The sequence below is a fragment of the Cibotium barometz genome, chromosome 10 (genome assembly GCF_041138505.1).
Source record: "Cibotium barometz isolate CiBa-2024 chromosome 10, ASM4113850v1, whole genome shotgun sequence".
NCBI classification, from domain to species: domain Eukaryota; kingdom Viridiplantae; phylum Streptophyta; class Polypodiopsida; order Cyatheales; family Cibotiaceae; genus Cibotium; species Cibotium barometz.
In genome coordinates this window covers 5,011,763-5,027,942 of record NC_141055.1, presented here as the reverse complement: position 1 = coordinate 5,027,942, position 16,180 = coordinate 5,011,763, and the positions used below count along the sequence as shown (strand labels likewise).

At 47.0% G+C, this 16,180-nt stretch overlaps 1 protein-coding gene across 11 annotated transcripts in view; it reads right to left on the bottom strand.

Annotated features, from left to right (window-relative positions):
* Nucleotides 1-16,180, bottom strand: part of LOC147634464 (protein ZINC INDUCED FACILITATOR-LIKE 1-like) — a 100,062-nt gene that overhangs the window by 50,191 nt on the left and 33,691 nt on the right. The window lies entirely within an intron of this gene.

Below are 16,180 nucleotides of genomic sequence, written 5' to 3'. Positions count from 1 at the left end.
TCATCCATACAGTTGGCAAAGGATGGAGATATTCATTGTTGGTACGCTCAGATGAGATCATGGTTTGACCTACATGGTTTGCGGATAGAGGCACTACCACCCTTTCAGTACAGTCTCGATTGTCCATTTTTGGATCTCACCCACTCAGAGCAAAACCGCATGATCAGGATGGATATCATCAGAGTGGACACAGAGAGGACATGGACTAGCCCCCTTGAGCCCTTGGGCACGAAAATGGCTCATTACAAGAGCCATTTTCTACACCTCTCACCGGATGATTTTATCACCCGCCCGGCGTACATGGATGTACTGTCAGAATATGCAGCGGAGATGATGACCAAATCTGGGAACACGAGCAAAAACGCAGGCAAAAAAAAACAGCACAAAAAGAGAGAGATGTAGGCGTGTAACTCTGCTCTGATATACACAAGAAGATCCCGAATATGATACAAATGAGGTATGGGGGCTGAGGACATATATATACCTCCCATAGAGGGCAGTCGGCCAGCAACAGAAAAGCCCACGACTGCTGAATATGTCCCACGACTGCATAAATGCAGTCGGCCAGCATAATGAAGCCCACGACTGATAAAGAGCAGTCGGCCAGCAGCCCTGAAGCCCACGACTGATGAAGATCAAGTCGGATAGCACTGGGGTGCTCCTGGCATCATCTGGCAACCCTCCCAAGCCTCAGAAAAATGGGAAAAATAGGGGAAAAATGCGGAGAGTGGGGAAAAATGGGAAAACACCTCATAAGGGCGGGCACACCCACAACAAAGGCCCTGGTGTATAAAACTGGACAGGAGATGACTTCTAACACCCCCTCTCAGCTCCTGGCTGTGTGACCAACCACTGGGAGCTGGGGTGCCGCCTGAGCAAATCCTGAGAGCGACTTCGTGAAGAGGTCCACCGTACTGTCCTCCGTCGAACAGAACTCCAGCAAGATGTCATCAGCAACAATCTGTTCACGAACAAAGTGCCTCTGGATGACCATGGGTTCCTCCAGTGGAAGCCCAAACCTGCAATGAAACCTCCTCCTGCTCCGTAAAACTGCTCCTGGGCCATAAGTAGATCTCCTCATGTCCGGATCTCCTCCCCAAACCGAGTCACTCCAACCGTGGAGTCGGACTCCATCCAACAATCCCCCTCCTGTGTACAAGAGTCCATGATCCTTCGCATGCCGCAGAAACCACAGGAAACGCGATCCTGCCTCACAAAGAGACATCTGCAACCAAGAGCTCACCTGCCTCATCAGGAAGCTCCCGTCCAATCCGGTGTCCATCAACCAGATCAATGAACCATACAGCTTCTGAGTCACAGAGACATCACACTGCTCACAAGGATCAACACCTGTTACGGTGCACAAGCAAGTCCTGGAAACCTTCTGAAGACCACGCAAGGCCTTCTGAAACCTGTCAACCACCCCCTCTGAATCCGGAACCACAAAGCCTGGAGAAACCACCTCCTTCTGCAAGTAATCACCTGTCACCTGCCTGGCTTTCCGAAAGGTCCCCGTGAAAAGAATATCCTCAACTACTGGAAGTTCTATGTCCCGAACACTACGAGACATCAGAGCATAAGTGACCTGTTCAGCTTCCTCTGACTCACGAACACAAGAACTACCAACCTCAGTACTGGAAAGTTCCTGCCAACTGCTGCCATCTACTGGCAAGCTATCCACCATCTGGTCCCGGAAAGCCCGCACCCGCAACGTATCCACACCTGAGTAGCTATTACCATACTGCCACTCATCACAATCTTGAGGACCTGGGAGAGAGAGTGCTGAAAGCCTGTAGACTCCATTCTCCACTCCACCTTCCCAAACCACTTGGCCTGTTGCTTTGTCCCGGAGAGCAACAAAATGCTCATCAAACTCCACCCGTACGCCAGTCTTGCAAACCTAATGCACTGACAACAGATGAAAACCGAGTGCCGGAACATACAACACCTGGGAGGAATGCTTCCCCCCTCTGCCATCGGGAACTATCTCCATCCTGCCCTCCCTGTGAACTGGGATAGTGGACGTATCCCCAATAAGAATATGACCAGAAAGCCTGCAGAGATCCTGTAAACCGGAACGGGAAGGAGTCATGTGCCTGGAAGCACCACTGTCGAGAATCCACTCCCGAGTATCCGTTGCGGAGAATCCTCCAATCTCCTCCCTGCCTGAAGAAAATGAAGCATCGGTGTCCATCACCTCCAGGTGCACAAAAGCCGGAGTCTTCATGATTGCTGAGGAGTCTTCACCCTTCTCGGTCTTCCGCTTGGGACACTGCCTCCAGTAGTGGCCTTTCTCGCCACAATCATTACAGGTCCTCTCTGCCTTCAGCTTCTCGCGGTCAGCGTCGGACTTCTTCTCAGAAGACTTCTCCGATGAAGCCTTCCCTTTGCCCGAGTTACGGCCTTTCGACCGTTGGCCAGTAAAGGCCTCCGAACCTCCACCCTGAGGAGGGTTCGTGAATCGTTCCTCCTGGTCCAGGACCATAGGCACAAGCTCCTCCCATGTGATGGTGCTGAGCCTGCCACTGGTAATCAACGACGAGTAGAATGCTGAGTACGAAGAGGGCAAATGTGACAACAACGTTATGGCCATGCCCTCTGACGATATCTCCTTCCCAGCCTGGAGAACTTCCTGCTGAAGAGCCTGCAGCTTGTTAATATGCTCCCGCATCGTCGACGACTTTGCAGGGCTCATAACCCGCATCTGCACTTCCAAGGAAATCCTCTTCATGGGCGATACCCTGTTATAAAGTGAGGCCAAATGCTGCCATATACCTCTGGCCAGCGTCATGTGCTTGACATGATTGATTACCTGCGGTGTGCAGTTGAGGAAAATAAACGAACGGACCCTGGCGTTGACGCGATCCCACATCTGCGTCTGGGCCTCCCGGTCCTTTCGGGTTGACGGTAACTCCCCTTCCTCCACTTCCGGCCGTGGAACTCCAACAACGACGAAATCGGCGAGATCGTAGGACTCCAGAACGGATTCCATCATCACCTTCCATATGCCGTAGTTGCTCCCGTCCAACTGACGGTCCACCGGGAACGTGGGGAGTGTCGGGATCTTCACATGTCTCTCGGCCATCTCATACAGATCTGCCATAGCGGGGATGTACTCTGAAAAGGGTGGGTGGGTGGGAACAAAGAAGAACTGATACCTGCAAGTGGCTGTCCAGCAAATCAGCCCGCCTTCCTCTTGCTTCTCCTCTTCCCGAATAGTCCAAAACAGTCCACCAATCAGCCACAAAACAGCCCCCTCTTGCTCACACAAATCCCAAGACCTATCTAGAGCCTAGGCTCTGATACCATGTCAGAATATGCAGCGGAGATGATGACCAAATCTGGGAACACAAGAGCAAAAACGCAGGCAAAAAAAAACAGCACAAAAAGAGAGAGATGTAGGCGTGTAACTCTGCTCTGATATACACAAGAAGATCCCGAATATGATACAAATGAGGTATGGGGGCTGAGGACATATATATACCTCCCATAGAGGGCAGTCGGCCAGCAAACAGAAAAGCCCACGACTGCTGAATATGTCCCACGACTGCATAAATGCAGTCGGCCAGCATAATGAAGCCCACGACTGATAAAGAGCAGTCGGCCAGCAGCCCTGAAGCCCACGACTGATGAAGATCAAGTCGGCTAGCACTGGGGTGCTCCTGGCATCATCTGGCAGCCCTCCCAAGCCTCAGAAAAATGGGAAAAATAGGGGAAAAATGCGGAGAGTGGGGAAAAATGGGAAAACACCTCAGGGCGGGCACACCCACAACAAAGGCCCTGGTGTATAAAACTGGACAGGAGATGACTTCTAACATGTACACCTATCACATGGGATACGTTGTGCCATTGGACAGATCCGGACCTCATCACACCAGTTGCGGATTGAGACAGGGCGATATGTGCATTAGATCGTGGATGACCGCATTTGTCAGCTATGCTACCAGGAGGTAGAGACAGAGGAACACTACATTTGCCGATGTACAGTCTATTATGAGATCCAAGGGAGATATCACTCCCTCTTCCGAGAGGGTTTTGGGCCGTTACGTAGGGTCATGGAGTTTGAGGATCAGAGATGCATGGGATTGTTTCTACTTGAGCTCAAGAGACACACAGAGACCCTCTTGGCAGACAGGAGGCCGAGCCATGATGTACCTAGACAGAGGACCCTGACAGATTTCTTCGGCACCAGCACCAGCAACCCAGCCCACACCTCCTCATACCTCCTCCATTGGGCCATTAGGGCACTGACCACACTCCCAGGGAGTCACCGCTGATAGAGCAGTTATCTTATGTCGTGCTCGTCGGCCACGCCCACTAGGATCCCGACCACGGCATCCTCACTATCGCCAAATCAGAGCCATTATTGCTCGGCATCGGAGGCGCCTACCTCGCTTCTACGACCTCTCCATTCTAGACAGCCCTATGGCGGAGATACTTGATCTAAGGAGAGGGCAACACTTCAACTGATCAGCATACATGGATCTACCTGATATACATTTTTCAATATTTTCCAGTATTTTCTACTCAGTATCATCTCGGAGTCTTACAATTCTGTTCTTATAACTGTAGGACAAAACTGTAGGACAATCAGTTTATTGTACTTTTTAGTCTCATTTAGGTGTTCTCTTTGAGGAGACACCAACTTCAGATGTACTCTCAGTTTTGGTCTCATAGGCCACTATGGCCTCTTAGAGACGTTAATACATCATTTCATTTCTCTCTCTCTCTCTCTCTCTCTCTCTCTCTCTCTCTCTCTCTCTCTCTCAGTGGAGTGACATCAGCCCGAGCAAGAAAGCTACGATCCAGGAGACGCCCCTGTCCACCTGGCCCTCGCCCCCCAAGTCTCCACCAGACACAGATTGATGAGATCTTGAGGAGACCTAGCAGAGAGGACAGACCCCAGATTGATCTAGCACAGATTGGGAGATATCTTGCCCCTAACCTGATGTGTGACATCCTACACCCAATCATTGGCACCGGTTGGAGCTAGTTACTTTATTGGATGTATTTACCCCCCTCCCTCCCACCCACCCCACAGTAGTTAACCAGAGCCCTGTATGTGATTTATCTCCACATTATAGAGTACTTTGTACTTTTTTTTATTTTGTATCCATTTGATGTCCATTGAGACATGATGATGATGTACACAGGTTTTCTCATAGGCCGTTTTTTGGCCTTTAGAAGACGTTAATAAAATCTTTCTGTCGCTCTCTCTCTCTCTCTCTCTCTCTCTCTCTCTCTCTCTCTTTTTGTAAAGGTAAGAACGTAATATTATGCAAAGGTAATGTACACGGCCTCATGACCAACAGCTGGGCTAGAACACAAACAAACTCAAGAAAAGGGGGGAGGGGGGACAAAAACAGTAGACGGTCGAGACAACTGATACATTTTCTCGAGCAGTGACGATGCTACCGGGAAAAAACCCTCTATCAACTATGCACGCAATGGAACTGTGCGGATAATCCGAATCCAAGAAGTGGCCAACTCTCAGCCTATCACATGCACGGAAGCCATGGCCGAAAGCTGCCACAACAACAAGCCCCGAATTCGTCCAATATGGTCCTGTATACCCGACTGGCCATCGAAGATGAATGCATTTTGGGTGAGCCATATGTGCCACAAGCCAATCCACCCGAAGAAATGAAACAAATCCACAAGTGCAACCTCCGCTATTGCAGCCAGAAGATTGCCGAAAACCCAATCCCTAACCGAAACATGTGTGTGTGCAATGGACCACCAAGCTCGCGAAACAAAATCCCAAACACGTTTAGCAACCCAGCAATGCATAAATAAATGGCGACTATTCTCTGGGCACATGGTGTAGAAAACACAAAGGCCTACTGCAAGCTTCCCCCTGCACAATTGATCCCCTGTAGGCAAACCTCCCACCAACACCCGCCAAACAAAGAATTTCCCTTGAAAAGAGATCTTGGAACGCCAAACACCCATCAATGTATGCTTCCACCACGAGCGTCTTCGAGCTACCCACCAGACTTTGTTGGCTTTTTCAGTAACCCACCTCTTATCCTCAACCAACAAATGGTAGACTTGGTTAGCAGACACTAGCATAAGATCCCCAGGCTTTTTAAGCATCCAATCAGCCCATGGTGTAGCAGCCTTGAGGGCCGGAATATTCCCAAACGAATCTAATTTCTCCTTAATCACACTCCACAATAAACTATAAGACCTAGGAACCCTGAAATGCTGACGAATCCGACGGAAAGAGAAAACCCGGCCCTGTCTAGGTATCAATGCATTAACCACCCGCACCAAGCACAACCTAGCCATACGGTTCAGCTACTTGCGGGAATCATCCCTCCCTGGCCAAGTCACAACCCGTGTGGTAGCAAAAGGCTCTCTTTGCAAGGAGTTTGCATGAAGCCTATTCTATGGTGGATTCCAACGAGTATGCGATAAGATTTCTTGCCAAGAGATCAGCAAATGTGAAAGCGACTCAAAAGTAGGCACCCTGACCATCTATACCCCATTCAAAATCTCCCACCATGATGCAGCAATTCTTGTCTTACCCTAATGAATACCCACTTCTGCAATAAGTTTGCTCACCATATATACCCAAGGCTGCGTCTGAAGACACAAGTCTTGAAACAAGGACCAACGGCGAGCTAGAAGATGAATGCGCACATACAACAGAGCTCCTCCCCCCAATCTCTTAGGTGTGGAAATATGCATCCAAGAGACCCAAGTCTGTCCAGCCCTATCACCCTGCTTTTTCCACAACATAAATCGCACAGGTTGTATCAAAGGAAGGAAAAAAGAGACCATCGGTATCATAATAGATTGGGCCACTTTAGCAATTCAACAATTCCCTGGTCGATACATCAACACCCATAGGGTAGCCCAAATGGCGCATAATACAACCTCTAGGGACCAATCTTCCTTGCCATCCCAAGGCAGCCAAATCCGATTCTGTGCAACTAAGCAACTGCAAGGTGGACTTCTCAATGTTAATGCACAAACCCGAAGCGTGAGCAAACAGATCCCAAGTCTCCATAGCGCAGGCAACATTCCTTTTGTCAGCCCTCAAGAACATGAAAGAGTCATCCGCAAGAGCCTGACCCACCAATTGTTGACCACTTGGCAGATGCAGACCCACAATTTGGCCATCTTTAGCCATCTTGTCTAGCAAGGAAAGTATGGGGTGTGTGACAATAGCCAAAAACAGTGGACTAAGAGGACATCCTTGCCGCAAAGACCGAGTCAAGCCAACATCCTGAGTCACCCAACCATTTAGCACAACATGGGCTTCTGCCCTGCTACTAATCGTGTAAATCAGATTGGACATCCGAGGCCCAAAACCCAAAGTTGTCATGAGCTGCACAGGAAAGACCAACTAACATGATCAAAAGCTTTTTCCAAGTCGAGCTGCACCATTACCACCTCCTGATTCATGGCTTTTGCATGATCAATGCCTATTTTCACATTAAGAATATTATGCAGGATATCCCGGCCTTTGATAAAGCCATATTGGCAAGGGTGAACAAAAGTCGGAAGAACCCTTTGTAAACAATTAGCCAGCACCTTTGTGAATATCTTATACATGGCTCCCATAAGACTGATCGGCCTCCAATGCCTCAAATAAACAGAAGAAGGCACCTTGGGCAAGAGACGGAGCAGCCCAATCTTCCAATCCGAAAGCATGAAACCTGAGCTCCATACCTCCTGACAAATAGCCCTCAAAGGTACTTTCAAATCCTTAGCAAACTTTGTGAAAGGTTCATTCATGAGGCCATCCCAACCCGGACTTTTCTCCCGAGGCAAATGAAGCAACACAGCTTCCAACTCCCCCTCCGTAATCGGTGCATCCAAATCAACTGCCAAATCGGGAGAGACTTGATTCCTAACTTGATGAAACAACAAGTCCTGGGCTGCCATAACCTCAACCAAATCCACCTGTGGGTGTCCCAAAAGGTACCTGTACTAGTCCATACAAATGTCGACCACCCCAGCCGGGTCAGTAATAATAATCCCTTGCTGATCTTGTAAACGCACAATATTCTCCCTTGCATATTTTTTATGTAAGCACGCATAAAACTTATGGGTTTGGCAATTATTATCCAGCAAAGCATCAAGCCTTGCCAAGAGCTTGAATTTCACATACTGCATGTCTTGAATAGCTTGCACCTCGTGACCCAACCAAGAGATCGCACCATCAAGCTCGTCACTTCTCTAGCCAAACAGAGCCAGGGATTGCAAGGCATTCAAGAGAGCTTGCACCTGCTACAAATAAGCACGCTGCACTGAAGCATTGGCAATTCCATATTGACGTGCAAGCTTTTGCAAATTACCACAAAACACCTCCCAAGCCCCCAATCCATCTTCCCTGACCCTGTCCGCTAAGTGTTGCACCACCTGCAACATAAACACATGAAAAACTTCATGATCCAAAAAGGATTGATTAAAACGCAACGGTAGCTTTCCCAACATTCTCCTATAAGCATCCATAGGATGGTGCAACAATTCCAAAACCACAGGGAAGTGATCTGAGAACGCATGTTGTCTCTCCACAGTCATAGCGATGATTTTGGGCAAGAAAAGATCATGCTACGACACATACATCCTATCTGGTCTGGCCCAAGATTGAACATGCTGTTGAGAATGAAAAGTATAGCCCGAGTCATGAGGATGCAACCATGACCACGTCTTGTTTCAAAACCACCACTACAAATTCATCCCAAACCAGCTTCTCAGGACAACCCATAACCGAGTGTGGCGAAGAATCATGAGACGGATGAACACATACATTGAAATCCCCCAATACAAAACCCGGCCTCGAGATACGCAAGTGAGTAAGATCTTCCCAAAGGGCACGACGAGCCCTAGCATATATCCCCACCAACCACAACCGCTCATCCTCAAAGACAATTTCCATGACTACAAAGCGAACATGTACATCCTACATCACCACAGATGGCTGAAACTTAGAGCGAATTACAAACATCACACCTAATTGCGTAACTTTATGCCCACTACGAAACACATGAAAATCTTTGTACACATAAGATTGGCCCGCCAATCTATGCAGTTTATGCTCCACAGCACAAAGCACATCCCAATTCTGTGAAAACAATGTGCCACAACATGAAATGCTTTTGTTGGGAGCACACTCCCTTCACGTTCCATTGTACAATTTTCATGAAAGCGAGTCGGGGTCCATATGGAGTCCCCATTTTGTCAAAATACTGCCACCGAACTGTTGTCTGTGTCACGTGCATCCTGCACTTGGATGTCACGTGGACATATCTAAACAAGGTGGTGCAGGACCTGGAGTGGAAAACTGGTCCCATGTGAGTCGAGTCCGGGACAAGTCAGCCAAGGTTCTACTCCATGCGTCCGAGGTTAGGTGTGCATTGTCCTGCATATGCGTCCAAGGTCAGGTGTGCATTGTCCTAGTGCGAGTCCGCGCTATGACTCCCCCTCTGGAATGATGTCAGTGGTTCTGTGTATCCGGTATGATACTGGATGCTAGACCTCTGTGTAGAACTTAGGTTTGCTTTGAGTATGGGGATGGGGAATGCTATGAATCACCCCAAGGGGGCCAATGTCATGTGCACAGTGTGTATCTACCGTGTGCTATACGCATGCAAGACTAGTTTTGAGGCTTGGGGAAGCTTGGAACTAGGCAGGCTGATTGACGAGCTAAGTTAGGGAAATACTAACGGGCGGGCACCCAAGTATGGACGGGCGGGCGGCCAAGTGTGGACGCCCGATGACCGGCCAAGAGCCTATAAAAGGGTGGCCAAGGTTAGTTATTGTATGATAGAGAGTCTCGCGAGTTTGTGAGAGCTCTATGGTCTTGGAGCCTGGATCTAGTGCAGACGTGCACTTGCTTTACGCAGCCGAGGCCGACAGCAGTCTCGAGGCCCGCGAGGGCAGCTTCGTGGCGGTACGAGACGTCGCGAGGAGGAGATTGGTCGGTACGTCATCCTAGTTAGCTCAGCTCGTGGCTCAGTGGGGACAGCCAAGACTGTGTAGACAGGCTGGGTTGTTGCATCCTTTGCAAATCCCAGGTAATAAATGGGAAAGTATTTCCATGGATTTTATTACCGGATTGCCAAGAACACATCAAGGCCACGATTCTATTTGGGTTGTGGTAGATCGCTTGACAAAAATGGCTAGATTTTTACCGACCCGGAAGACTATTACAGCTACGCAATTAGCTCGGCAGTTTATCGAGCAATTGTTTAGACTGTACGGGTTACCGCAGGACATAGTCAGTGATAGGGACTCTAAGTTTACGAGTGATTTTTGGAAACTTGTTTTTGAGAAGTTGGAAACAACTTTGAATTTGAGTTCCTCTGATCATCCTCAATCTGATGGCCAGACTGAAAGAGTGAATCAGATTTTGGAGGATATGCTTCGAGCATATGTATCCAAAAGACAGAGTTCATGGGAGGATTATCTTCCTATGTTAGAATTTGCATATAACAGTACTAAATATACGAGTACAGGGTTTAGTCCTTTCATGCTTATGTATGGTTTTCAACCTAGATCACCTGTTACAGTAGGATTCTCAGGACTTCAGCATGATGCAGCACGTAATTTTTTGCAAGATATGCAGGAAATGTTACAAGTTGCGAAGGAATCTATTAGAAGTGCTCAAGACCGAGACAGGTTTTATTCTAATAGACATCGTTCACCTAGAGAGTTCTCTGAAGGAACGATGGTGTATTTGCGAGTTCCGAAAGATTTCGAGACTTTACGGACATGTCGATCTCCGAAATTATCCCCTAGATACTGTGGACCATTTCATGTTACACGACGGATTGGTTCAGTTGCATATGAATTAGATTTGCCTTCTCATGTGAAAGTTCATCCTGTATTTCATGTCCGTAGACTTAAGGAAGTACTGGGTGGAGTAGATCAGTTAGTTACTCCTCAAGAAATCATAGATGTCCAGGACATGACATTTGTTCCGCACGAACCTGAAAAGATTCTTGGATTTCGTGAACGAAGATTGCGTAGTACAGTGCGTATACGCATGCAAGACTAGTTTCGAGGCTTGGGGAAGCTTGGAACTAGGCAGGCTGATTGACGAGCTGAGTTAGGGAAATACTAACGGGCGGGCACCCAAGTATGGATGGACAGGCGGCCAAGTGTGGACGCCCGATGACCAGCCAAGAGCCTATAAAAGGGTGGCCAAGGTTAGTTATTGTATGATAGAGAGTCTCGCGAGTTTGTGAGAGCTCTATGGTCTTGGAGCCTGGATCTAGTGCAGACGTGCACCTGCTTTACGCAGCCGAGGCCGACAGCAATCTCGAGGCCCGCGAGGGCAGCTTCGTGGCGGTATGGGACGTCGCGAGGAGGAGATTGGTCGGTACGTCATCCTAGTTAGCTCAGCTCGTGGCTCGGTGGGGACAGCCAAGACTGTGGGCTTGCCCACGGCTGTCATGGTTGGGAGGTGAGTCAGGCCTGCACCCCCTTGCTTGTTTGTTTGTTCGTTTGTTTGCAGGATTCGAGTTTCGAACCAAGATCAATCACGAGGCGATCCGTGGGGATTTGACAGTGGTATCAGAGCATACCTCGTGAACGAGCAAGTCGGTAGGTAGAGAAGAAGAGGTCGAAGAACGGTATGTGTTAAAAAAGCTTGCTGTTTTTTTTGTGAATACTGCAGTTTTCACATTTGGTATGTGTTTTTTCCTTCATCAAAGACACCCATGTTGATGGGAGATGGTAGTTAAGTAGGGTTGATTGCTTTTGCAAGAAGAGGCCTGTTTTGTTGTGCATACGCATAAACTGCAGGGAGAGAAACAGAAAAAAAAAAGAAAAGAAAAAAAAAGCATGATGCTTTTCGTTGCTTTTTGTTGAACGAGAGAGAGAGCGAGAGGAAGTGAGCTAGCCGCATGGTCGTGAAGAACTGCTGGTTATGAGCACCTTTGCGTTGGGCAAGTGTGACGGGCGGCCAGGCTTGCAACAGCCGGCCACGTTTACGCAAGCGCCCAAGGGTGGGTAGGCAGGCGGCTTAGGCCGTGTAGGCGCCTAGGCCAGGCGGGCAGGCGCCCAGGCCTACGCAGGCGCTCCAGCCACATAGCGCAGTCAGCCAGGCAGCGCCCAGGCCAGGCGCGCAGCCAGCCCTGGCAGCGCCAACGCTAGGCGCTTTATGGCCAGGTCTATGAGACGGTGGCGCAGGCCACTGCAGGCAGCCTGTGCGCAAGCAAGCACCGGCAAGACAGCACACGCAGGCAGTTCCAGCGACGGCAGCCAGCACGCGCAGGCAACTATTCCAGGAGGAAGCGAAAAAAAAAAACAAAACAAGGAAAGCACTCGTTTTGGGCTTTCGTTTTTATTTTTTATTTTTTTAAAAGGTTTAACAACTCCTCCAAGGTTTCAAAGGTTTCAAGATGTTTATTTTTTTTAAAGACAATAGAATATATATATCCATATATATATATATATATATATATATATATATATATATATATATATATATATATATATATCCATATATCCATATATATATATATATATATATCCATATATATATTCAAGAAAAAAAAAACACAAAAGCTAAAGCAAAAGCTAAGCTTAGCTTTTGGGGATTTTTTGGCTTTTGGGAAACCTTTATAAACCCCCTGAAGTGGGCTTCTTGCCACACATCTCTCAAGTTCTCAAGTTTTCAAGCTCTCAAGCTCTCAAGTTCGCTCGCACTTTTGTTGTGCAAAGATCGAATTTTCTCTCCACGTATCCTCTTCACGATGTCGACCCAAGAATCAGAGTTGGAGCCCCTCGTGGAACGCGAAGGCTTGCCGGCTATACGGAAGTTACCGATGCCGATCTTTTTAACGATTTTGTGTCAAAATCAGATTTCCAAGAGTTCAAAGTAGCTCTCGAAGCTTCTTCGACGGAACGTCAGGCACAAATCGCAGCCCAGATGCAAGCTTTGCAGAACTCCATCGCTTTATTGACCATTACCCTCTCTACTTTCTCGGGTATGGATACCTTGGCTTCAGCTTTAGGCCCCAATATTACTCCGGAACCGTTCGGGAGCGAGCAAAAGCAGCGAACCAAGGAGATCGTGGACACGTGGCTACATAAGTGGCAAGTTCACTTTCAGTTTCATCCATATGATGATGGAAAGAAGATCCAATTAGCAGCAGGTTTCCTATCCGACAAAGCTTTGCTTTGGTGGAAGGAACTGAACCCAAAGCCAACGACTTGGGCACAATTTGAAGACATTTTCAAGAAAGAATTCCTCAAGAAAGAGGATGACTATGATGTTGTTGCCCGGTTTTCAGCTTTGACCATGACCTCGCAGCACCTCACTTATGAGTCTACCTCCAGAAGTTTCGTGACTTGCAGATGAAAGCTACAAAGATGGATCCCACTACTCTTTTGGGGTTTTTCGTAGCTGGTTTACCCGACTCGTACCGATTACAGGTTAAAAATAACAAATGTAAAACTTTGGACGAGGCCACTCATTCAGCTCGTATCTATGATGATACGATGGTCTCTTCCAAGTCGAAACCCGTTACCGAGCAGGGGAACAAGCATAAAAGAAAGTTCTCCGCACCTATGGCTAACACGACTGAAGGCAAGTCTTCGGACCAACCTTCGAAGAATTCAAGTTCGACACCAGCGAAGAAGAAACGACTCCTTCGGGCTTTGAAGCTCAAGAAGGAAGGACGTTGTTTTGTCTGCGAAGAAAAAGGACACATGCGTAACGAGTGCCCGAAGCAAAAGGGTACCAAGTCAAACGCAGGACCGAAGCCAAAGGCAGCTAACCAGTTGTCTTTGACAGGTACGTCAATTACTGTACTTTCTCACCCTAGTACTTGTTTTGATTGTCTATTCAATTCTAAAGTATTTGGCATGCATGATCTTCTCCGAGTTTATGGAGAAGTGAATGGCCATAAAATTCACATTCTTTTAGACCCTGGCAGTTCGCATAACTTTGTTAACTACAAACTTGTGCAGAAATTGAGTCTTGATACGACACTCAGCGACCATACATGTGAGGTACGCCTACCTGCGGGAAGGCAAGTTTGGGATCGCAAGGTGGAGATGCTTCCAATCCAGATTCAGGACTACAAAGATACTCTGGAATGCTATGTTATGCATCTGGAAAATGTAGACTTGTTATTAGGGATTGAGTGGCTTAAGACTCTTGACGCCCAAATAGATTGGTCTAGTCATATTTTTTCTTTTCAGCATAGGGACACCGAGTATAGTATTTTAGCTGATTGTATTCATCCCTCTCAGGGACCTCTTGTAAATACAATTGATTTTGGAAATATAATGAATTCTTCTTTGTATACCGCTTTCCATTGTGTATTGATTCCACTTTCTTCTTTTCTCATCCCTTCCATGGATGTGAATGAATTAAGTGTGTTTGAAAGCAAAGAATTACAGAAGATACTTGATTCGTTTCAAGATGTATTTCCTAAGGAACTACCATCGGGTTTACCACCTGAACGGGCAGTAGATCATCGTATTGACTTGATCCCTAGTGCTCATCCTGTCAGTATTCCACCTTATAGGATGAGCCAAGCTGAGGAAGATGAGTTGGCTAAACAACTCGAAGATTATTTGAGGATGGACCAGATCCGTCTAAGTAAATCACCTTGGGGTGCACCTGTGTTGCTTAGGAGAAAGAAGGACAATACTTGGAGAATGTGTATAGATTACAAGAGATTGAACAAGCTGACCATTAAGAACCGTTATCCTCTCCCTAGATCAGATGACCTGATTGATCGGTTAGCAGGAGCGAAATATTTCACAAAGATAGATTTACGTACTGGCTATCACCAGATACGTATTCATGAAAGGCATGTCGAAAGAACCGCCTTTCGGACTAGGTATGGCCATTACGAGTTTCTTGTATTACCTTTTGGATTAACCAATGCTCCAGCTACTTTCCAGCAAATGATGAACGATCTTTTTCGTGAACATTTGGAAAAATTTGTGGTGGTGTTCCTGGATGATATTTTGATTTATAGTCGTACTATCGAGGATCATGTCAGACACCTCACGATTGTCTTATCTATTTTGAGACAGAATCGACTATATGCTAAGTTAAGTAAATGTGAGTTCTTTACTCACATCATTTACTTGGGACACAAGATCACTAGAGATGGATTGAGCATTGACTATGACCGAGTTCAGAAGGTTCTGGACTCGCCTATACCGCGAATAGTGAAACAACTTCGTTCTTTTCTCGATTTTGTTGTTTTGAGAGGCAGGAAAGCTCATTGGGCAGAATTAATGTAAGATTTTGATTTTGAGATCCGTTATCGAAAAGGGTCCATGAATAGTATTGCAGATGCACTTAGTTGGATTAGAGAGGTGAATACTTTGTCGTTCACCGAGATTTCTACTGACATATTTCAGTCATTGAGAGGGCTTTGCAGGACTAATAGTTATTTTGGTCCATTTTGGCAGAAGATCCAGGACGGGAGCACATTGATTGACCAAGACTCGGTGACTGAGCAGTCTACTATTCAGGCTGCAGGAGGTCAGTGGATGATTCGTAATGGTTTGCTATTCCGTAATGACAAAATTTGTGTGCCACAGATCCCGGACATTAGGTCCAAGATTCTTAAGGAGTGTCACGACGCCCCTTCTGCTGGACACCCTGGGGCACACAGGACACTATCATTAGTGAAACACACTTTTTTTTGGCCGAAGATGAAAGGGTATGTAGAAGATTATGTTCTCAAGTGTCAAATTTGTCAGGCAAATAAAGCTGAACGCTTTAGACAGGCTGGGTTGTTGCATCCTTTGCAAATCCCAGGTAATAAATGGGAAAGTATTTCCATGGATTTTATTACCGGATTGCCAAGAACACATCAAGGCCACGATTCTATTTGGGTTGTGGTAGATCGCTTGACAAAAATGGCTAGATTTTTACCGACCCGGAAGACTATTACAGCTACGCAATTAGCTCGGCAGTTTATCGAGCAATTGTTTAGACTGTACGGGTTACCGCAGGACATAGTCAGTGATAGGGACTCTAAGTTTACGAGTGAATTTTGGAAACTTGTTTTTGAGAAGTTGGAAACAACTTTGAATTTGAGTTCCTTAGATCATCCTCAATCTGATGGTTAGACTGAAAGAGTGAATCAAATTTTGGAGGATATGCTTCGAGCATATGTATCCAAAAGACAGAGTTCATGGGAGGATTATCTTCCTATGTTAGAATTTGCATATAACAGTACTAAGC